General features: G+C 42.4%; 1 long non-coding RNA gene across 2 annotated transcripts in view; it reads left to right on the top strand.

Moving 5' to 3' along the window:
* LOC142072961 (uncharacterized) overlaps positions 1-23,754 on the top strand; it is a 151,306-nt gene that overhangs the window by 83,842 nt on the left and 43,710 nt on the right. For both annotated transcript variants that reach the window (XR_012669587.1, XR_012669586.1), the window contains exon 4: positions 5,551-5,688. This is a non-coding gene — a long non-coding RNA (uncharacterized LOC142072961). The remainder of the gene's footprint in view (positions 1-5,550; positions 5,689-23,754) is intronic.

The raw sequence follows: 23,754 nt of genomic DNA, 5'->3' as shown, positions 1-23,754 counted from the left end.
CAGACTAAGGGCCAGGTTTTTTAAAGGAATTTAGATTGAAATCAGTGGGAGTTAGCTGCCTAAAAAATCTGTCCGCAAAGTACTACTCATTGTGAGTGTGGGTGGGAGAATCTCTCCTTAATGAAGTGAAAAATCTGGATGGCTTAACTCACGTTGCAGGTGATACTGCTTTTAGGGCCTAATTCCTAACATAACATCAGTAAAGCCATTAGAATGACACAAATTTGGCTCATAGAGTTTGCATGTATGTGCAGTGTGCATGCCATGCATCTTTAAAGAAAGACACAGTTTAATCGTTTTTATATCTTCTTCATATAATTCACCCACAGCAGCCCAGGCAGGTCTTTTCTTGATCTGGATATAGTTTGTTTCACATATATATGGTTTTCAAAGAACCGTCTCAACCAGTCATCAAGCTAAGAGCTGTAAAAACAAGAAAAATAATAATCCAACTCTTTTGGAAGCCAAATCAAACCATAGTGAAATACAGATCTCTGACAGCTGCCCAAGAAACTGCAACCAATCAGTCATGAAACAAATGCCTTTAAATCAACAAATGGAGAACCAAAGAAATATCAAGTGAGATTAATCACTATCAATTGTTCCAAGTTTTTTTTTTTTTTTAAGGGGTAGGGTAAGGGGGAATTAATCTTGCGGACTTTAAATACTTTTTTTTTCTTCCAAAGGCAGCAGTTATCCAAGTCAGTAAAAATGAGGTAATTTATATTGCAAAACTCTTTGGATGAGAACAAGGCTCACAAACTAAAATCCTAAACTACATCTACCCACAGCAGAAAACTTTTGGAAATTAGGAGAATAGTAGCTTGTGTGTTCTTCCTAGCAGAAAACAATTGACTCTTCAGAACTTGTTTCAGAATGACTGAAAGCAGATGGCTTTGGAGATGCTTTACAGCCCAGAAGCATCAGGGTGGTTATGGATTCCTGGGGACTTGTGTTGTATTTTCTTGCCTCATACTTAAACGGAAAGACAAGCTGAACTGGGAACCAAAAAACTCTGTGAGGCAGGAGCTCTCAAGCACTGATTTGTGATGCAGAGAGAATGGGAAGATAGCTGTACTTTCTTCAGTTATGATTCTTTATTGTTTTATGATGGTAGAATCTAGAGCCCATGGCCTCATTGTGATAGGCTGTGTATGAAACAGACATTCCCTTCCCCAGATAATTTATGGTTTATGTTTAAGTCTACAACAGGAAGCCAATCGGCAGAAAGCTGTGGAAGATACTAGGTTGAAGCTGTACAGTAAAACAGGGAGAGACACAGACTAGTGCTAAGGATGCTACTGTCTTCCATAACTGAATACCGTTCCTTGTTCAGTGTTGGAAGAAAGTGATGCTTTCTATATTTTCCCATTGTCCCATAATAGGAATTGGGAAAACAGATGATCGAGGGAGTGGAAATGAAGCTGGATTTTGTTACAATGCAGAGATATAATAAGACTCTCATAAATCTCAGTCTTTGAGTCCTTCTTCCAGACAAACCAGGTACAGTGCAGAGCAACCACTTTAAATTACAAGTACCCCATAATCTTCGCTTGCCAAAACACGAGACCTGAGCTCATTATTTGTATTCTAGACTAACGAGGACAAATATATAAAATTCAATTCCCATGCCTTTATATATAAACTGTGCACATGTGTACATATCAAGACATGGGAATTGTTTTTATTTAATATATTCTCATTAATTTAGAAAACAGACAGGTATATTTGATATAATATCTTTACATGAGGTTTATTGCTAATAATCGTTCCACACTTTATTTTTACCACTCTGCCAAAGCAGATATACCCAACATCTAGTTAAGGATTCTGGGTAGCGTAGTCCACAAGCAACTTCCTGTACTAAGTACTACTTTAATTAGAACTACAATTAGAGGGCATTCACAACACCATGTCCGTGATCCAGGAAAGTTCTTGCAAGTCAATGGGAGTACTCATGTATTTGGAGATGAGCATGTGCTTAAGCATTTTACTGGCTAGGGGGCCATGTGCACATTTTTTTTAAAGTGCTGTTACTTATAAAAGTAACTTGTTAAAATTACATCATAGGAAGATTCCTGATCAAAATGCTCAGTTTGCAAGTCAAAATATGATTTTTCTAGCTGCCAGCACAGCAAACTCAGCCTGGGATCTTTTCTTATTTCTCACCATCACAACTGATCACTGATGCTGTTGGGGGGCTGTTACTGATTACTGAGAGAAGGTCTTAGTGAAAAGATGGTTCTTGTGTTTGATCTGAATATGATCAGGCTGGGGCTCCATCTGATCTTGTTTGGCAAGGAGTTCCATAGATGGGATCCTGCAGTCCTCAGGGTCCAAGAGTCTCTGAATCTGGGTGTGTCCAGCTGCACTAGGAGGGTGGTAAAGCACTGGAATGGGTTACCTAGGAAGGTGGTGAATTCTCCACCCTTAGAGGTTTTTAAGGCCCAGCTTGACAAAGTCCTGGCTGGAATGATATAGTTGGGGTTGGTCCTGCTTAGAGCAGGGGGTTGGACTAGATGACCTCCTGAGGTCTCTTCCAACCCTAATTGTCTATGATTCTATGATTGTGCTTGTGGAATGCAATTGTCTTGGTGGGTTGCAGATGGAGATAGCTAGGTTCTAACTGATGAGGGCCTTGTAAATTAGGGCCCGGACTTTGAATTCAGTCTGGAAGTGAATGGGAAGCCTATAGAGTAGGTGGAGAAGTAGATTGCTGAGAAATGAATGAGTAGTTGCTTCTCTGTGACGTCTGTCACCCCAACACAGAGCAACTTGCAATAGTGTATCCCAGAGATGAAAAAGAAATGGATCACGGTGGCAAGATCTTTGTGATAGAGGAGAGGGTTGAAAGCCCTCAATCAGCAGTGATGCCAGTGCATTGGCCAGCTCCTCAAAGTGTTTTCTTCTGTGCACCCTCATCACTTTTCTCTCCCATTCCATCTGTCTGCTTATTCCTTCTAGGCACTGGAGGCTGTAGCAGTTGAGAAGATATAAAGCTGCATGCCATCTGTATCCTGGTGACACTGGCATCTCACAGACCTTCTGAGCAATCTCTTAGAACAGTATGGAAGAGGATTTGGGAAGTAGTAGACCTGGAGTTGGCCTTAAAAGGGGAAATGCCTGAACCAAATCCTGATATCCAAACAACCCCATACTTGCGTGTTTGAAAACTGGGGCAATTGGGCCCCATTTCTCAGTAATATGTTTTAGTTTATTTGATGTTTCATACACTTGATGGTTGTTATGAAATGGCTTTAGAACACTGCATGTGGCTGGATGTTGGGAATACTGTATAGCTATTTATAATGCCCAGTAAATGCATGCAATTGTTTCCCCTGTGTTAATGTTCCATTTCCTAACACTCCTAAGTATTCTGTTTCAAGGAATTAATTGAACATCTTGGGGTGCTCAAGGTTGTTCACGCTTTGGCCTTAGCCCACATCTGAGGCATGCTACAATCACTCTCAAATGTTCTTCTTGGAATGTCGTATTGCTTAAGCACCCTGGAGCAATGTGGTATATCACTGGATAAATTATTCACCATGATATCGTTAGAACTGCTGGTTTGACATTTAATTCCAGTGGGATACAGAATGTTTCAAACCATGCTCATTAACATTTGCATTTACTAGAAAACCTGGTGGAATGATATATTACAAGTACAAGCTCTAAGAAACCACAAGAGAGCATGTTAGTGTGTAACTCTGCATCCCCCCCCCCCCCAGGCCTGTATCCTAGTTACATGGATTTTCAGATGTGATTACTGCTGGTTCTGCTGACCTGCAGAATATACTATTTTCAGAGTAGCAGCTGTGTTAGTCTGTATTCGCAAAAAGAAAAGGAGTACTTGTAGCACCTTAGAGACTAACAAATTTATTTGAGCATAAGCTTTCGTGAGCTACAGCTCACTTCATCGGATGCATTCAGTGGAAAATACAGTGGGGAGATTTATATACACAGAGAACATGAAACAATGGGTGTTATCATACACACTTTAAGGAGAGTGATCACTTAAGATGAGCTATTACCAGCGGGGGGGGGAGAAAACCTTTTGTAGTGATAATCAAGGTGGGCCATTTCCAGCAGTTGACAAGAACGTCTGAGGAACAGTGGGGGCAGGGGGGGAATAAACAAGGGGAAATAGTTTTACTTTGTGTAATGACCCATCCACTCCCAGTCTCTAGTCAAGCCTAAGTTAACTGTATCCAGTTTGCAAATTAATTCCAATTCAGCAGTCTCTTGCTGGAGTCTGTTTTTGAAGTCCTTTTGTTGTAATATTGCGACTTTTAGAATGTACTATGGCTCCTGCCATTGGTGTGCTGAATGCAGAATCAATAGTCTCATCTGGAGGCATGTGCTTTGTTTGTGACATAATGAAGGGTTGTAATGGAGAGTACACTTGGTTACCTCCCAGTATAGCCGGACAATCAAAAGTGGGGAGCCCGTGGGGAGCTGTGTGAATGGACAAGAGGCTCCCTCTTTTCAGGAAAGGGCCGAAATCCCAAGTGCATTTTCCTGACTTTTAGAAGAATTGTAAAAAACAAACAACCCCCTACCCCCACCCAAGCAACACTTTATTTCATGCCAAAACATGTTGGGGAAGGGGGGGAAGTTACTTTCCTCGCCAGCCGGCCTAACTGGGCCAAAGTCTGGAGTCCTAACTTTAGTTTTATTGTGTCCTTACTCAAGCAAAACCCACAGTGACTCAAGTGAGAGTTTAGTATTTTTCTGGATCGCTATGCTAGAATAAATTGCCGATGATGAATTATGTTCTGTTAAATCACCAGGGAAAAAGAGAGCACCAAAAAAAGCTGGGGTGCAGATGCCCTGGTGTACTCCCCATCTAACACACACAGCCAAAAAGACAGCACTAACACTGTAAAACAAAACATCAAAGAAGGTTACTCCCTCCTTGATATGTACACACACATGCATACAGAGATGTCAGTCTGCCCTCACCCTGGGCAGTCTTGCCTTCTAATACTGTAGTAACACTTTGTGACATTATGGCACTCAACTTTCTGGAAGCTCAAAGCAATAATATACTTCATTTTCCTTGTTTTCTAATCTCTCTGCTTAAACTGATTTCTTTATTCTTTCTGTCTGCACCTGTCTTTCTCTTCAACCATTTTTATGTTACTAGTTTCCACTCAGATTAATTTTGCCCTTTCTGCCTCTTAATCTCTGCCTTCTTTCTTTACCCACCAGTCCTTATTTCTGCATGCTGCCCTGGCTCTCCATTCTCTCCCATTCTTCCCCACTCTTTCCTGATTTCCTTATTTCCACTCCACTCTTGGCTTCCTCTTGACCCATTCTGGCTCCTTCTATCAGACCTTGTTCCATTGGATACAACAGACACTTTCCCTGCATTGGAACTCGGTTACCCCTGCACCTTCTGCAGATTGAGTATTAGCTCTCTGCTCAGTTATCTAGCCATGGGTAGCTGGTCACTCTCTATATTATCATGCTCTAACAGACTATTCAGGTTTTGAGTCCCAGAAAGATGTAGCGACAGTCTGTTCTGAATGAATGATTTGGTCTCTCCAGGGACTTGAGAGAGGAAAGTCCATATCTTTGACAGAAGGATGCCTGCTGACTCCAAGGAGTGGCCTTGGAATGTCCCTGCCCAGCCTCTCCTCTGCCCTTGGGAAGGAAGGAAATGAGAAAGGGGACTATATGTTGAAGGTAAGCCCCAAAAGCTGGTCATAGTTCCAACTGGAAGGAACTCCAACACTGTAGAGAATAAGATCCTAGTATTCTGTGTCATAGGACTACATGGTGGAAAATATGTGGTCAGTCACTGCAGCCCTGAAGGAATCCAAAATACCACTATGTGCCTCAAATGTATAGCTATGGGCTCAGCTCAGGGACACTGCAGTATCTAAGTCTACCCCAAAGACTTCATTGCCAAAGCAATGAAAGGGCTAGGGATGAGTCTGATGGAGTGCAAAAGAACATGATCTCACCCTGGAGGTCTTGAGTTGCCAGGATTTTCGTGAAAAGGGAGCTGATTTTGTGCAGACGGAATACAAGCTCTTTAATGTCCCCATTAGGAAAATTTCTATTAAAAATACAAATCCAGACACACACACTTTAATATTAATATGAAAATTCTCCTGTTTATGAAATCATCTCTTAAGAAAAGAAGAAGCTGTTTGTTAGCAAAATGAAATCCAGACAAATATTTATAGGTATGTTCAAGTGGCTTTTTATGACCTGGATTGACTGTTTTTAAAATCTTCCCTTTGACACCATTAAGCACTGTACTGGCACTTGGAATAAAATTTATGAATGTATCATAAGAGTCAACAAGCCAGCAGGGGAAAAAAGAAAAGAACCCCATACAAACAGTGCTTCAACTTAAGAACTAGAACAAAGAAGATCATAATTGTCAATAGTTCATGGGCAGAAAATGAGCCAAGAAGGCTGTTGAAAGCTGACACAAGCCCTGGCTTTTTTGTTTTCCCCCTCCACCTAACAGGAGTATCTTTAGGTGCTGCCAATGTGGCAAATCCCTTTGTGAGCTGCTCCTCACCTTTTCTGATTTGCTCTAATAGCTGTTTTTTTCCTCTCTCCACAAGAATATTAGCTTCTTAAGAGATGGAAAGAACAGGATAAATCTCAAGAATCTCATAGATAGATAGGTTAGGGTTGGAAGGGACCTCAGGAGGTCATCTAGACCAATCCCCTGCTTGAAGCAGGACCAATCCCCAATTTTTGCCCCAGATCCCTAAATGGCCCCCTCAAGGATTGAACTCACAACCTCACCTGCAATATCATTTTGTGGGAGAAACAAATGTCCTGTGAACTATAGTGAAGTGTTGCATGAGATTTAATAATGATATAGTTTGAACTTTTTTAGTAAGTGTATGAATAGATGTCACCATACTGGGTGTAACCAATAGCCAAATGTAGCCCTGTTGAAGGCAGCGATGAATGTGAGCCATGGTAATTGTTCTGTTCGGATTAATCTGTAGCTACATTTTCATGTGTCTGCATATATAGGTGGTACTCATTGTTGCTATCACTGGTTCCCCACTGTATTTTGATGTGCATTATATAAAATAGTGACTCATCAGGGGCCTGATACAAACCCTATTAAAGCCAATGATCTTTCCATGGCTTGAGAGGATTTAAATCAGGACCTGCTGTCCTTAAAAGGGAGCTTCATTCTCTTTTTCATTTCTTCAGTGAAAGCTACCCACTTCAAGTGGGAACAGACCCAGATGGTGGACATCTAGGAGGATATTGCTGGGATGATTCTGTCACTCTATTAGAAGAAGGCCTGAACAAAGAGCTGGGCTCTCCTTAGAGGTATAAGGGTCGAGCTCAGCCAGCTCTCTGGTTGAGTGAAATTGATAGTCCAGGGTCCTCCACACAGAAGGCCCTTACCACAGAGTATAGAGGTATTCACTGGTCTAAGGGCTAACCTCAGTTTAGTTTCCAGCTCAGATGCTCAGGGAAAGATTATAAACTGACTCTTGTGGGTTGGAGGAGGGAGGATGTTTTCAGAGGACGAGGGGGAGGAGAAGGTCCGGCTTCACTGAACTAGGGTCATAGGGTCTGGGTTGAACCTAAGGCTGGGGAAGTTTTCTTTCTTTTTGCATATTTTAACTTGACTTGATTTCTAGTCACATAATCATTCTCTTTTGAGGAAAAGCCCTTGCTGAGTGCACCTGTGTTTTGTTTCTTATGAGCCATTTGACCAGCTCACAGCCCTACCACAGGATTCCCTTCTCCCCTTTTTTTGGAAATCCATACACTATTAGAATGGAGGGGGAAAGGGCCTGCTTACTTCCTTTCCATTCCCTGGTGGGTACCCAGACACAGACAGACACTGGATATCGTGACTGACAGTGACGCAGAGAGGGAAATTAGCCCAGTGCCCCTTGTTACTGAAGACTATGTATATAAGACAAAGAGCCTAATCATTGCCCAAAGTCTGCCCTGGCAGATGTCATAAAAGGGGGAGCAAGCTGCTCCTGAGAAGAGTTCATCACCACTGGCATGGAGTAAACAGTGTGTGGCTATGTCGACATGGCTTTTGCCATTTTTGAGACTCCGGGAGAAAAGGCACTTTGAATTGTGCCCAGGGGACTGCTCTGAATCTGCTTGGAATATCTCATACTACATGCAGATTCTGTGTGGACCTGGATGGAAAGCAACATTTTTTCCAACAAAAATATTTTCAACTGTTCAGCAAAAACACAAAAACAAACAGCCCTTCTCCCCTGAAAACTTTAGTCTTCAAACTGAACATTTCATTTTGGAAATGCCACCACAGTGCCCCTTGGGAGTTGGATTTTGGGCATTTCATGCCCCCGTTCTCCTTTTTGGCTGGTCTCCCTGGCCAGACTATATCTTGCATGATGCACCATGGTCTTTAATCCCTCTGATTGTGTTGCCAGAGTGTATCATGGGAGTTCCTGACCATAGTGCATCATGGGAAATATGGATTGGCCGGGGAACCCAACCCACAGAGAAGAATGGGGACATGAGGCACCTAAACCACGGCTCTCTTGAGGCACCCTGGTGGTATTTCTGAATAAAAAATTATCAGGTTCTGGGTCTTCGGTTTTTCAACGAAAAGCCGAAATGTTCAGTGAACCGAAGACACTTTTTTAAAAAAAATCGAAAACCCAATTTTTTTGATGAACATTTTTTGACTAGGCCTAGTAATAAGGCTTTGGGGTGGGGTAGGGGAGAAGTACTGACTTTCAAAAGTGGTGAGGCCCCACAACTTTCTCTGATTTCAGTGGAAAATGAGGGTGCCTTGTATTTCTGAGAATCAGGCCACTTAAATAAGTTCCTAAATATGGATGTAGGTGCCTAACTTTAGGAGTATGATTTTAAAAATGTTTACTCTAGTGGCTTATCCAAGTGCACATAAAGCAGAGTGGGGAATAGACCTTTCCTGTGATTTAACCACTGTATCATCTGGCCTCCCTTAAATCGACTATTAACTGCTTATAACCTTGAACAGTAACAGATTTAAAAATAATATAAATGCATTTTAAAAATGGCTGGAAATTATTCTCTATTTTTCATTTGATATCTGAGTTCAATGTTCTTTGCTGCCTCTGCTAAGGTTGTTGACCTACACTAACATCTAAAGTAGTACACTAAACACAGCTCCCTATTCTCTGTTAGGTATTGGTGAGGCCATGAGTTGTTGCAAGGGAAACTCAGAAGCCTTGTCAGGTATCAATAATTAGCTTTTACAGCTCATTTTTAGGATAAAGCACTGCTCTTGGATGCATGTGACTCAGTTCTTATTGGAGTTGAGGATAGTTGCATGCACACATTCAAGGGAAGAATTTAGCTCTTTAGGTTTAATGGCCCTGTTTATGGAGAGGAGGCAATTACAGGACATTTGTCACGTCTCTGTGCCACATACATTTCCAACAGATCTGGAACATATGTGCATATTAGAGATCCTCAAAGTTTGAACGGATAAAGGGGAGGAAAACAAAACAAAAACAAAAAGCCTTTAGTAATTGAAATAGAGAGGAACTGGAAAAACAAGTGAGGGATAATGAAAGAGCTATTATGGCTTTGAAAAGTTTGTTCCAGGGTTAAAGTCTGCCTACTGCAGAGTTAGACTTTCTCCTGCTCCAAAACCGTGTAAAAGTTAAACAGTTTAACAGTCTTAGCTGCTGTAAATCGTTATCCAAGAAGCCTAGTACTCTAGGCTGGCTATGCTTTATCTCTCAGAATTGCCTTATCCTTTTGTATTTAAGGTCATTTTCTAGTTTATGGCATGGCATAAATTGATAACAAAACCGCACAGCCTCGAATGTGACCTAATCGTCTCTTTGTTTTCTTTCAAACACTGTCTCGTTGAATTGAGTCTAAGGCAATGACCTTGATGTAAACATATACTTTTGAACCTATGTGAGGATCAAAGCCAAAGTAAGGTTAAAGGGAATTTAGAGTCAGGGAAAGGGCTGCCTAAAAATTGGCATCATAATGTTTCCTAATTGTTTTTTCTGTGATGTGATGTCCAAGATAAATTTAAGTTCACAAGTTAAAAAGATGGATTTTTCTAAATGCTGGTACTACAAACTTCATGTGGCATCTGAAAATCCAGCAGAGTTCTTTGTACTCCTGACATCATCATTAAGAATGTTCTGCACGAATTAGTGGACAGTGGTGGTCATGATGCATGTGGTAGAATAGAACCCAGCTCTGTTTCCCACAGCTGTCTTGGCTATGAGGTGCTAACAGGAGTAAACAGTTGTCATGATCAATAAAGATAGTGATATGACTCAAAGGCAGCAAGAATGTTGAGAAAGAAGGTGTCATTTGTACATAGCCACTTTTCTGATAGTAACTACACTTCAGAAAGAAGGAAAATGGGATTTCAACCCTACCAAACTATATTTATATTTCTTACACATATTGGCTATTTGTTTAAAGAGAAGAATGTGAATAGCTGTCTGGTATCATTTCTAACCCAAGCAGAAAACATATTAACAACCAAAAATAGAACTTTGACTCATTTGGAGATATTGAAGGGTCGGTTGTATTGGGAGTATGTTTCTTGGTTCTAATTTGTTCTGATTACTGTCATTGGACTTTTAAGTGGTATTTCAGAAATCTGTGAAAGCTGACCTGTTTCACTTCCCTTCATGTTATGGAGAATTAAGCCCCTGAAAACCCTATACGGACATGAGAATCTACAGTAAGCTACGGGCTGCCATTTTCAAAAGTAACTTCTGATTTCAGGTGCTTCACTTTTGGGTGCTCAGTCTGAGATACTTTGGGCCTGATTTTCAGAAGTACTGAGCAATTGCAGCTTCTATTGACTCCAGTTGGAATGGAGGGTGCTCTGCGCCTCTGAAAATCAAACGCACAGGCTATGTCTACACTACCACTCATGTCAGTATAACTTATGTCGCTCAGGGGTGTGAATAAGCCATTCCTGTGTGTGATGTAAGTTACACCAACCTAAGCACCGGTGTGGACAGTGCTATGTCAGCGGGAGAGCTTCTCACGCCGACATAGCTACCATCACTCATTGGGGGTGGATTAATTAAGTTGACAGCAGAGCTGTCTTCCATTGGCTTAGAGCGGCTATATTAGAGAGCTTACAGCTGTGCAACTGCATCGGTGCAGCTGCATCGCTGTAAATGCTCTAGTGTAGCCATAGCCACAATGCCTCAAGTTAGACACACAACATGAGGGGCCAGTTTTGAAAATGTGGACCTAAGTAACTCGCCCAAGCTCACTTATGAAGATGGTGACAGAGCTGGGAGCAGAATCCTGTTCTCTAGACCTCTAGGTGTTAGGTCTCTAGACCATGCTTCCCATTATTGTTTGCTTGAAACAGAATATTACTCATGATCACTAGCATGAGTGGTGGTTTCTTTTAAAAAACAGACATGTGAGGTTAGGAAGAGTGCTAAAATAGTGCTGCAGCTATCTCATCTATTTTGTAGGTTTGCTGCCTTTCCAGTGACTATCTATAAATGTTAAGTATTTAAGAAGTCGACTTTCCACTTCTAAGTGGCTTTAAGCTGGAGATAGGTTTGATGAAAAATTGATTCTTCAGCAGCTGTAAATCCAAAATGGTAACAAAAAGTTTCTTTTTTCAGCCACGCAGTGTCTTTAAAATGTTAAGTTTTTTTATTTTATTTTTACAAACAGTCATTTTTCCAGCTGTTGAACAGATCAACACTTTGCTTTTTTTTCATTTTCTGCTGGTCACATGCTTTTTACAGTTTTGTTTTATTTTATTTTTTAGCAAGAAGGAAGTTGCGTTTGACTGCTTGAAACTTGGAGTTTTGTCCAAAAACTGCTTGGAGTTTTGTCTAAAAATACATTTGGGAGAGCAATTGAAGGAAGTTTGTCACTGGTGCTTGGATTGTACAGACTTCTTCTGTTATTCAGATGGCTTTTTGGCAACGTTCTTAGAGAAACAAGGAGGGGCTTCCAATGTGGCATGGCAGTAAAAAGGGTAATATTTACCTGCACATCAGTTCAGATTCTGAACTGAGTTACACTGAGGTAAATCCAGATTTAAATTTGTTTAGGATAGTGGAGTTATTCCACATTTACACTGGCGTATCTGACAGCAGAATTTGACAGTATGTGTCAGTTAGAGTTCAGTGGTTTCCTTTCTAATTCACTTGTGAAAAGGACCTTTTGCTCACAGATAACACCACTTCTGAAGGGATTGGGGGTCTCAGCCACTGCTGTGCTCTCCATGGGTTCAATGATCCGCTTTGGAGGAGTGGGTAGAAGGGTGAGGAGTGGGTGGATACAGTGGGGGAAGATCAGGGTGGAAAGATAATACAGCCCTCTGTGATTAGATCCCTCTTTCTGGGAGATTTTATGGGGCAGAAGTTGGTTACAGAAGATCTGATAGAATGGCTTACTGTGTACATTTGAATGTTTTGTTACAACCATTTTTTCTTTTACCTGCTAAGACCTCTGCTTTGAATTATGTATATCTCCTGCTTTAATCAATGACACTGAAGGTACCACTTCAGGTATGCGCATGACCCCATCAGCTGTTGCAACATACAACCATAAACTCAGATGTTGGCAGGCCAAAGACCATCCAGCTCACCCTTAAAGGTGAGACAAATTGACCGTTATCCTGCTTAGCTGTGCAGATGACTATCCTCCCTGCCTGCTCTTCCCAATCTCTCCCACTTCCTAGCTACCTAACAACCTTCCCCAAAAACACCAAAAATGGGCCTTCCTGTGGTATTTAGATGTTGCTTGTAATTATTAGAATTGGGAGCACTGGCTGTTGGGAGTCTGAAAGGACAGGAAACAGAAAGGACGGGGGAGGAGTTGAAGAGGCTGAGGGAGAGCTACTGAGGGTGCAGCAGCCGCTTGGAAAAGAGGTTTCCACTTTAAAAAATAAAGTTCTGTTGAAGTTTGTTAGTACCTTGCCTGGCTACTACAACATTTTGGTGACGAGGATGGATCTTCTGCCTCTGAACCCACCTGCACCCTTTCTACAAAGCCCAGGTGAGTCTTCAGTTGCTTTCTCTGCCTGGATCCATATGTTTGAGACTTATCTGCTTGCAATCAGTGCTACAGAGATTTCTGAAGTAAGAAAGCGTGCTCTGCTAATCCACTGCCTTGGAGCAGAAGGGCAGCGTATATTTTACACTTTTCCCCTTGCAGACGATAAATATGAGACTGCACTCACTGCATTAAAGAACTTTTTTGTAACAAAAATGAATGTAGTAGCTAATCGCTACAGATTTCGCCAGTGTGAACAGAAACCAGGGGAGACTATAATGCAGTATTTTGCTTCCCTGAGGAGTCTGACTGTAACTTGTGACTTTGGGAATATGGCAGATGAGATGATTGGAGACCAGCTCATTGAGAAAACAACCATGCTTCGTGTAAGAATGTTTACTTCTAGAACCAGAAGTTACACTAGAAAAAGCAATAACCATTGCTACCCAGATTGAGTCAGCTACAGATGAAGCCAAAATAATGAGCATGGATACAGGAGGCACAGTCCAGGCAGTGACTCCTTTGCAGAAAAGTTCACTATCGCTGCAGACAAACAATTACAAGAGGAAAACTAGTGAAAATACAGTAAAATCATGCTTTCACTGTGGATGCCCACAACACCTTGCAAGCTACACAGGATGTCCGGCAAAATTAGCTCAGTGCAATCATTGCAAAAAGATTGGGCATTTTGCTAAAGTATGTCGCAGCAGCCAGTTCAATCAACAGGTGCATGCAGTTACAATACCAGATGTTACTGTGCTGAGCGTGGACAAAATCACTACTGCACATATTCCAGAACAAATAAAGTGCACTGTAAATGTTTCTGCCACACCCTCAGGCAAATAATACTCTATTCAGCTAATGTTGGACACTGGCTTGGCAGTATCTATACTACCTGATTCAATCTATTTGCATTACTTTAAAGATGTGCCTCTTACTGAACCCAGGCTTCACTTTGTGTGCTATTTGAAAAATCATTTTCCAGTAAATGGCTGCCTGCCAGCAATAGTTATTTTAGGTGATTGCTCTGTAACTGCTGAGTTCTACATTGTCCACAAAGGCACTCCTATCCCTGGCAGAGATTTATTGGCTGCTTTAAATCTCAGGGTAGTTAATGGATGAATTGATCTTCCTCAGCAAAGCACTCTTGCAGTACACACACCAGTTTCAGCTGGGACCCAACTCCAGGTTGAGGAGAAACTCGGCTGTGCTTATGGGTTTCTGCATAAAGCTAAAATGCTGAATAATGTGATGCCTGTGCGACAGAAATTACGGTGCTTACCATTTTCAGTCAGAGAAGCTGTTTCAGAGGAACTTAGAAAACTTGTTCAAGAGAACATTATTGAAGAGAGTAACTCCTCGGAATGGGTTTCACCTATAGTAGTGACGCAGAAGAAGGGTGGAGGCATTCACCTTTGTGTGGACTTAAGGGAGCCAAATAAAGCTATTGTGATTGACAGCCATCCTCTTCCTCACATAGAAGAAGTATTTGCAGAACTCCATGGAGCAAAGATGTTTTCTACTCTTGATTTGCAGAGTGCATACCACCAGGTTATGTTGCATGAAGATAGCAGAGACCTCACAGCATTTATTACACGTGAGGGACTATTCCGTTTTAAACTTGTTCCATATGGTCTCGCATCAGCCCCAAGTGCCTTCAAAATATGTCATTGATTTTGAAGAATCAACATGGAGTTCAGTGCTATTTGGATGATATTATTGTGTTTGGAAATACTTTGGAGGAGCATGACAATAACCTGCAGTCTATACTAAACTGCATCAGCAAAGCAGGCCTCAAGCTCAATAGGTCCAAATGCAAATTTAGACAAACTGAACTCTCCTTTCTGGGGGATACAATTTCACAGGCTGGACTAAAACCTGATCCGGCTCATATCCTGGCAATTTAAAATGCTCCTCCTCCAACAGATTTGCAAACCTTACGTTCTTTCTTGGGTCTTACCTCCTGGTATGCAAAATTCATTCCCAATTATGCTTCTGTCATTGAACTGTTACGAGAATTACTACGGGAAAGTTCAACCTTAGTGTGGACAACAGATGCACAAGCCTTCACCAGATGGTCCACCATAGAATGAGGATATAGTAGTTGCGCTTATTACAAGCACTCTTACAGCAGTTACAAGAGAACAATTTCAAGCCGCTTGTTCAGCGTGTCCAATTCAACAAAAACTACGGGAATTTCTGACAAAGAGATGGCCCAGTAACCCTAAAAACCTTGACCCAGTTTTGCTGCTTTATTTTAGAGTTCTGGATGAACTTTCTTTGCTCAATGGCTGTGTGCTACGAGGTACACACCAGCTACTTGTGCCAAAGAATTACAGTCAAAAATCATACACCTGGCACATGATACTCATCAAGGAATTGTCAGAACCAAACGACGACTACGGGATCTGTATTGGTGGCCAGGGATGGACTCTCAAACTGAAGCACTCATAAAATCCTGTGTCACTTGCCAAATGCATGATAAGACAGCAGTGATATGTATCCCTCCATTACAGCCTGTTCCTTTTCCTGAATCTGCATGGGAAAAAGTGGTGATTGACATTGTAGGACCCTTTGATACTTCTCCAATTGACTGTCATTATGCCATCACCTTAATAGACTATTTCAGTAAATGGCCTGAGGTAGCATTTACATCGCAAATCTCTTCTGCTCCAGTAATTAAGTTCCTACCTTCCCTGCTAAAAACTGAAGAGAACACCAAAGAACTGGTTTCAGATAATGGTAGTCATTTTACTTCCCTGGAGTTTGAAACTTTTTTAGCAGAGAGGAACATTTTACACAGAAGATCATCCCTATATTACCCTCAAGCCAATGGGGAAATCGAACGGTTTAACAGAAGTTTGAAAGAGAGTTTGCAAACAGCTAAACTGGAAGGGCAATTGTGGATAACCTTCACTACTGATTTTCTTGCAAGCATACCGGGCTACACGACATGCCACAACACAAAGATCACCCGCAGAATTACTGCATGGGAAACAGATGATTACTAAACTGAATATTGCTGGATTATTAAAGGCACGACCTGAGGCCCCAGCCGAGGATGATGTGAGAAAAACAGTTGAACAGAACCAAGCAAAGTATAAGGCTTTCACAGACAAGTGGTGGGGTGCTAAAGAACCAAAGTTTCAGTGTGGTTCCTTTGTTAGAATACGAAAACCTGGAATTTTACGCAAAGGGGACCATAAATTCACAGCTCCTCTTAAAATCATAGAGAAGAAGGGACCTTACACCTACCGACTTTCTGATGGGCGGGTATGGAATGCTTCTTATCTTGCACCTGCCTATGCACCAAGAGGAGATTATGCCAACACCCAGTCTGCATTGGATGACTTCACCATAGTAGCAACACAACAAGACATTGCACTGGAACCGGGGCTTGAGAGACGGCCTGTCAGACCCAGACGACCACCTGTCTGGACTAGAGACTGTGTTATGTAGTATCTATAGTGCTTTTAGTGTAATAATTCTGTCAACAGTATAATGTTTCCTATTTGTTCCTGTGGTTAGAACAACAATGTTTATTGTAATTGGGATAGTTTCTTAAGAGGAGGGAATGTGGTGTTTAGATGTTGCTTGTAATTATTAGAACCGGGAGCACTGGCTGTTGGGAGTCTGAAAGGACAGGAAACAGGAAGGATGGTGGAGGAGTTGAAGAGGCTGAGGGTGCAGCAGCCGCTTGGAAAAGCGGTTTCCACTTTAAAAAATAAAGTCCTGTTGAAGTTTGTTAGTACCTTGCTTAGCTACTACAACACTTCCCCATGGGCAGACCTTAGGATTTTAATTCCTCCTGCCTCCTTGTCATCACTGGTGCTTTGCCAGAGAGTTCTGGCTCCCAGCTGCTGCTCTGAGCCACCTGCCCCTTACAACTTGTGCATGTGAGGTGAAGCTACACCAATCAGCAGGGCCAAGTAGAACAGAAGGGAAGGGCAGGCAACGGAAAGGCAGAGGAATTTCCTTCAGAGGGACTTATCCAGAAGTCCTGATTTGGCCTCATCTCCCAGCAGCCAGAGATGAGGCAACCTATTCAGTGAAACAGCACTCTCTACACTCCTCTCTTAATCCCATAAAACTGGCTCTTCCTGAAGAAGCAAAACACCACTGGCCAGGCCAGCATCATGGGATTAAAGGTGTTGAAATATATTGGATGCCTCAGTGGAATCCAGCATCTCCCATGCTGCAGGTACACCTGGGCCTTTCAGTCAATTGAATGGACATTCCATCTAAAACTGCTGTTTTAGACCCACGCGTGCTTGGATGGCAATGAAAGGGTTAGGTGGGAGGTAAAGGAATGATGTTATCTGGTGCAGAGTGATGCATAGCCCAGGCTTTGTCTAGCATCAGGCAGTGTGCTCAGCTCCAGTTGATTCAGCAGCACTAATGGTCCAGTCATCTGCTTGTAAACATTTTACAGATCTATTTTCTTTTGCTTTTTCCAAAAAAACAATTAGCAATGGGCATCAATTAAATCCTTCTTAAGGGCTTTACAACAACAAGGTTGCAGGGAACGAAGGAGAAGACCAACAACTGTTCTGGAGTTAATGTTCCGGTCACCCCATGGAAGCTCAAAGAATGGAACTTGGGGGGTTGAAAATGAACAGAACTAGTCGAGAGAGAATTCTCCTAATGGAAAAATAAATTCCTGTGGAGCCTGATAGCTCAGTACATCAGGCACAAATGTTACCAGTGGATCAGAATTGAAGCAAATGTGGCTGCATAGTACTCTTCTTTCCCTAGCTCAGGGTTTAGAACATTTATAAAGCATTGGCAGCATGGCATGTTGTGGAGTGGTAGCTTGCTTCATCTATCTCCAGCTGATCATTTTTACTAGGAAAAGTAGCTGAGTTTAGGTCAGACTTAGCTAACACATGCCAGCTGAGCCTAAATTCAATCTTTTCCGTAATGTAGATGCAGGGTAACACCATAATAGCTTTATTTCGCAGGTTGAGTTGTTGCTCAACTGAGGAGCAGCCCTGAACTCAACGTCAGACAGTATTTTAAAATATAAATCCCAGTCTTCTTATTAGCCCTTCAGATATCCTGTATTATGTGATACTTGCTTTTGGCAAAAAGAGAGTGCTAGCAAAAAGTCGAGCCCCAAGAATGCTAAACAGATGAGTGTGCTAAAGGATTGTGAAGCATATCTGTGAAATAAAAGGAAGAGACAAATAAAAGTAGCCAAGATTCCAGTTTTAAATAGCAAGGTATTCTCTAGTATGTGATTAATGCGTCTTTCCCACCCCGTTGCTCTTTTTGGTGGAAATGTATCTTAATAAAGAGAGGCTAAGGAAGCCTGATACAAAAGGTCATTTACTACTATTTGTAAATGTAAAATCATATGACCACCTTGGCTTGGCCTCCAAGATATGTTTAACGGGAGGACAGATCAGCTGATGGACAAAGTTCTTGTATAATAAAGGGAGATCATCAATCATTGTTTCATTCACTCATTTTTTTCCTCTACTGGTAGAACTAGGTCAGCATGAAATCTAATCTACCTATCACAAGGCCATGGAAAAGGCAACATGCGGGGGCCTCACTCTTCTCATTTATGCCCTGAGGCAGGATTACAGAAGACAAGATGAAATTGTTGAAGTATACCCTCTAGTTACCCAGAGGTCACATTCCAGGTAGTCACGGGATGCGCCCCGCCTCCTTCTCCTCCCCCTCCTCTTCACATGGCATTTCCCTCTCATGAGTGGGAGATGGGAACTGCAGTCTTTGCCCTACCAGCATCTAATGGGATGGCTCCATCGATTCGTAACCCTGATCAGAAAGAGGTCAACTTCTTGTATTAGTGTGTCAAATATAGCTCTGACATTCAAGATAAATGTCCAGTTTTACAAGTCAGGATCCTGATGCAGAGAGAGCGCAGTGTGCCTCAGGTAAAGGGGTGGAAAGTACAGAAGTTAAACCAAGCAAAACCTTTCCACAACAGAGGATGCATGTCAGACATTTCAGCTGATCAAAACAATCTGCCTTCATTCTGTATCAGTTGCCAGTAGAATCAGGTAGTACAGTGGTGGGCAACCTGCGGCCCTCAGGGACGTGCTGGTTGCTGCTTCCCACAGCTCCCATTGGCCGGGAACAGCAAACCACGGCCACTGGGAGCTGTGGGCGGCCATGCCTGCGGACAGTCAATGTAAACACTGTCTCGTGGCCCACGGGCCACAGGTTGCCCACCACTCAGGTAGTACCTGCCCAACATCACGTTTCCCAGTCCCTCAGGCTGCCTCCAGAAGTCTCAGGACTTTGACCATTGTTGCTTCAGCTGTTGTTGGCACTGCGCCTGTGAAAGTGAAATTGAATAGAACATAGGCAGGGTAGAGAAATAGGCTCTGCCCAGGCAGGCAACAAAGAAGATTGGTCTTGAGTGTTGAAGCCCCCTCAAGTGTCCAGATTCCTTTATAGTGGGGGATGGTGGGATGTACTGCCCCTTTAAGAAACAGTCTGGAACTTACTGCTGAAGCAAGCCTGGGTACAGTCAAGGATCCCACCCCTGCCCAGCCCTGTGGCTGGGCTATTTAAACAGGAGGAGTAAATTGGTCAGGGGCTAGAGGGCACATGCAGGCTGTGGTTTCATTCAGGCACTAGGGGACTTAGCCTCACTGGGCCAGAGACTTTGTTTGCTGATTCTAATTTTGGGAGTTCTGAACCAGGGCCCTGAGGTAAGCTCCTTATGAACTTGGTTAAGACTACTCCTATGTTTAGACCTTCTTAGAAGAGACATACTTGTTTGGTTTAGCTTCCCCTTGCTTGGATACTTTACATAGGGGGTATATTGTTTTCCTGATTTTAATAAAGTTAGTTAATTTCATGGGCATCTTCCCCTTCCCCCTCAATGGCAGAAAGAAGACGTGGTGAGGCTTAATTGAGACTTAATCCCCAGTTTTCAATTACCTGTTGCAGGTGCAGGTATCATCAGGTCTGGACATGTGGACGGGAGTGTACATAAAGCATCCGCGCAATACAGGGGGACAAATCAATTTCTGGGAACTGATGTTATTATGATGAAATAGTTTCATTTGGCAACTTAGGAAGTACTTCATTTGTCTTTACTGTCACTGTTCAGCCTGTTTCTGTTTGAAACTGATCTATGCTAATAAATATTGTTGTGTATGGGCCGGATCCAAAGCTCACTGAAATCAGTGGGAGTCCCTCTACTGAAAAAGTAAATCAAAGGGTCAGTTTGAGTAATCTGTACCTGCCATTACCACAGGTGCAGACTCCATTCAGTACTGGTTCATGCAGATTATACACATACATTCTTTTAACAAATGTCTGACAATGTAGGCTTGAAATTCCAGCAGAGAGACTGATCGAGGGCAAAATGCTTGGCAAACAGCCACTGAATAAGTGGCAGTTCAGTACTCAGCCCTGTTACTAGGGAAGGGCAAACAGATTCAGAAGAAAAGAGAAGAGACCTGAATCTTTCCCCAGAAATCCAGATGAAACCAAAAGGAAACTTGTATGAAGTTAATAAGAAATGTTAACTCTTTCTCATCCCTTTTCATTCTTCTCCGTTGTGTATTTCCAGACTCCATTTGAGGCATATAGGCTGGGCATGCTGAAATACTACAACCAGCTGAGTCTGCAAAGCTAGACTGAACATATCACAAGAAAGATAATGTGACCATATTTTCAAAGTAAAACCCTGGGACATTTCCATGGCAATATTTTAAAGTGAAATAGTCAAACAGACAAAAGGACATTGATGGGTGGGGAAGGATCAGAAAATCTCTGTTTGGAGCAACAGAGCAGATCAAAAGAAAATCTGAGCTCTACCTCTTGCTTTCAATCTTTCTATGATTCAGGTAACTGTAAAGTGGAGAGTAGCAAGGGACAGTGTGACAATCATGTGCCCATCCCTTTCCTGTCTTCTTTTGCCCACTAGAAGGGGTCAGAGTTGGGTTTTGCACTGACTAAAGGGGGCATCAGCTCATCAGACTTGTACTGCAGTCTTGTTACCTGGCACATTATGAAAAGCTTTGATGTTGGGCAATGTTTGAAACACATATGTTATGGGATAGGAGTGAAATGGGTGCACGAGACACTGTATGTGTCTAGCAATATTGCTTGAACACACTTTGTCATTATAAAAATTTCACTGTTTTGACTAGTGACATGGAAAAATTGGGACTTTTCAGCTGTCTTGAAAGAAATTAGGGATGCTAGGACATGATATGGAAATGATAGGAAAATCTGGACTGAGATGGTAAAATGGAGATATACGGTCTTTAGAGAATGAGATTTTTATGCACTCTTTAGTCCCTCCTGCTTTTGATAGAGCCGTGAATACAGTCAGAGCTGCTTTTCCATTGGTATTTTATCACTTTCTCTTCCACTCTCTATCAGAGCCTGACATTCAGGTGAAAGTAATAATAATAAAACCTCTCTAAAGATCTGGACAAACTTTTCTGCACTTTTTCTGATCATACTTACTCTTCCTGAATCAACTTGCCCATCCCTACTTAACATCTTAAGCAGAGAACACTAGTAATAAATAATATTAATATAATAATACCTTTTTAGAGAAGGATGGTCCAGTGATTAGTGCACTAGCTCAAGACTTGGAAGACATGGGTCCAATTCTTTGTGACTTTGGGCAAGTCACTTAGTTTCTTTGTACCTCAGTTCCCCATCTGTAAAATGGGGATAATGGTACCGCCCCACCTCACAGCAGTGTTGTAAAGGTAAATACATTAGAGATTGTAAGGTGCCATCTAAGTACTGTACATATTTTTTACCTTTTTAAAGCACTTTTTATCAGTGGATTCCAAAGCACTTTACAAACATTAGGGCCTGAGTCTGTGAGGTGTTGAGCTCCAGACCAGCCCACTCCCATGGGGTATGTCTATACGGCAGCTGGGAGGGGTGATTCTTGGTGAAGGTAGACAGAATCGTGCTACCTGTGCTTGAGCTAGGGTACCAAAGATAGCGCTGTGGATGTTGCAGCGAGGGTGGTGGCTCAGGCTAGCCACCTGAACTCCGACCCGGGGGGTTGGGCCAGCTTGGACTTGGGTGGCTAGCCCAAGCTACTGCCTGTGCTGCTCTGGCCACACAGCTGTTTTTATGGGGCTAGCTCAAGCAGAACTATCACAAGATTGTTTACCCGCGCTGGGAATCGCACCTGCCAGCAGCAGGGTAGACATCCCCAGTGATGTGTGTGCGCTCAGGACCTTTGACGCTCAGGGCACTTATATTTAAGGGCCTCAACATAGATTTTGGGTGCCTCTGGGCTTGATTTTGTAAAATGAAATGTGATTGGCCCTTTGGGTTTATTGGGAACTGGATTGGGCCATGTTTCAGATAGCCAAGTTTGAGCATTTTAGCATAAGTTTACTGAGCAAGTGAGTGGCAAAAGGAATGAAACTCGGGAATCCTGGTTTCCAGTCCCTTTCGCTGACTGCTAGATTAAACTTCTTATTGTTGAGAAGTAGCTCACTTTAGGAAGCATGTATTGTAGACACATGTGTATCATCATGTACTTAATCCTAATGCTGTATCTCTTCTCACACCGTGTGCTCCTGCAGCAGTATGTTCTGCTTGATGTTCCTTACCCAGTGTAATACTAGCTGTAGCATCCCAGATAGAAGGGTAGATCTGCAGGCTATTTAGTATGGTACTGTGACACATCTGGCAATTTCCTGCAATAGCTTTGGGAGAGCTTACTGTATTAGGTTTATGCATCATTGTAGGCCAGGGATTATATGCAATTCCATGCCGGAGGGTGACCACAGCTCCTCCAGGAACTAAGAACAGCAGTGGGCGATTTAAGCAAATTCAGCCAGGCTGTAACACCTCCAGGGAAGTACTACAACCTGGAGAGTGTATATATACTAGTTCAAACAGATTCTCCAGGAATCAACAGATAAAGGACTTTTAGATAAAAACCCGAGTTTAAACTGACTCAGGGCCTTCTTTCTGACCCAGCAGACAGACAGCACCTTCTGCCCAAAGGGGGCCCCAGTCCTTCCTGGGAAGGATTGGAAGGACTTTAGCATACTGAGTCTCCATGAGACTAATGGGTGGCCTCTGGTAAGCTTTTAGCACATATACTTTCTTTTATTATCGTTGTTTGTTTTCTCTGTAATGCTTTTACCTTAAGAATAAATGTGCTTGTTTATGTAAAGAACTGTGTAGTAACTCATAACTGCTGGCAATTGTGTCAGTCATAACATTTGAAGAGTGAGCAAAGTGCACTGGTTAGGCAGCCTGGCTTGCTAGGAATATCCCAGTGTAGGTGAGAAACTGTGCAGCCTGGAAAAACCTCTGGTCAGACGGGAAAGAGATGCAGGCCTCTGCCCAAGAGGTAATAGCTGAGGAGCCAGGGAGCCTAGAGTGCGTGACCCTGAGGGACCACAGAGGGGGTAATATAGGTGCAGTTGCCCTGAACAGTGAAAGGTGCATTTTCTCCAGGGCATGACAATTACAGCTACATCCCCATCACTTGGTGTTGATCTACAGAGAAAATTCACAGGGTTCTGCTCTCTCATTCTTCTCAAAGTGCATTTGTGTAATTGTTATATAATTGGGTACCTTAATTTTTAATAGTAATGGTAGAGCTATTTATGCAAGTGGAGACATTCTCACATGAAATCAAGAGGTTTAATTTGGGAAATTTAGCGATTGGGAAAGTGCACACAGGAATTTACCACTGTTTGCCCAGCTCTAGCTGTAGTGTGGGCTTGCATACAGTGTAGATTGTAGCTACTACAGGTCAACATGGTAACATACAGTTGAGTAAGTGTG

Source organism: Caretta caretta, chromosome 8 (assembly GCF_965140235.1).
Source record: "Caretta caretta isolate rCarCar2 chromosome 8, rCarCar1.hap1, whole genome shotgun sequence".
Lineage (NCBI taxonomy): Eukaryota > Metazoa > Chordata > Testudines > Cheloniidae > Caretta > Caretta caretta.
The sequence above is the reverse complement of the archived record's forward strand: the minus strand, read 5'-3'. Positions and strand labels throughout refer to the sequence as shown.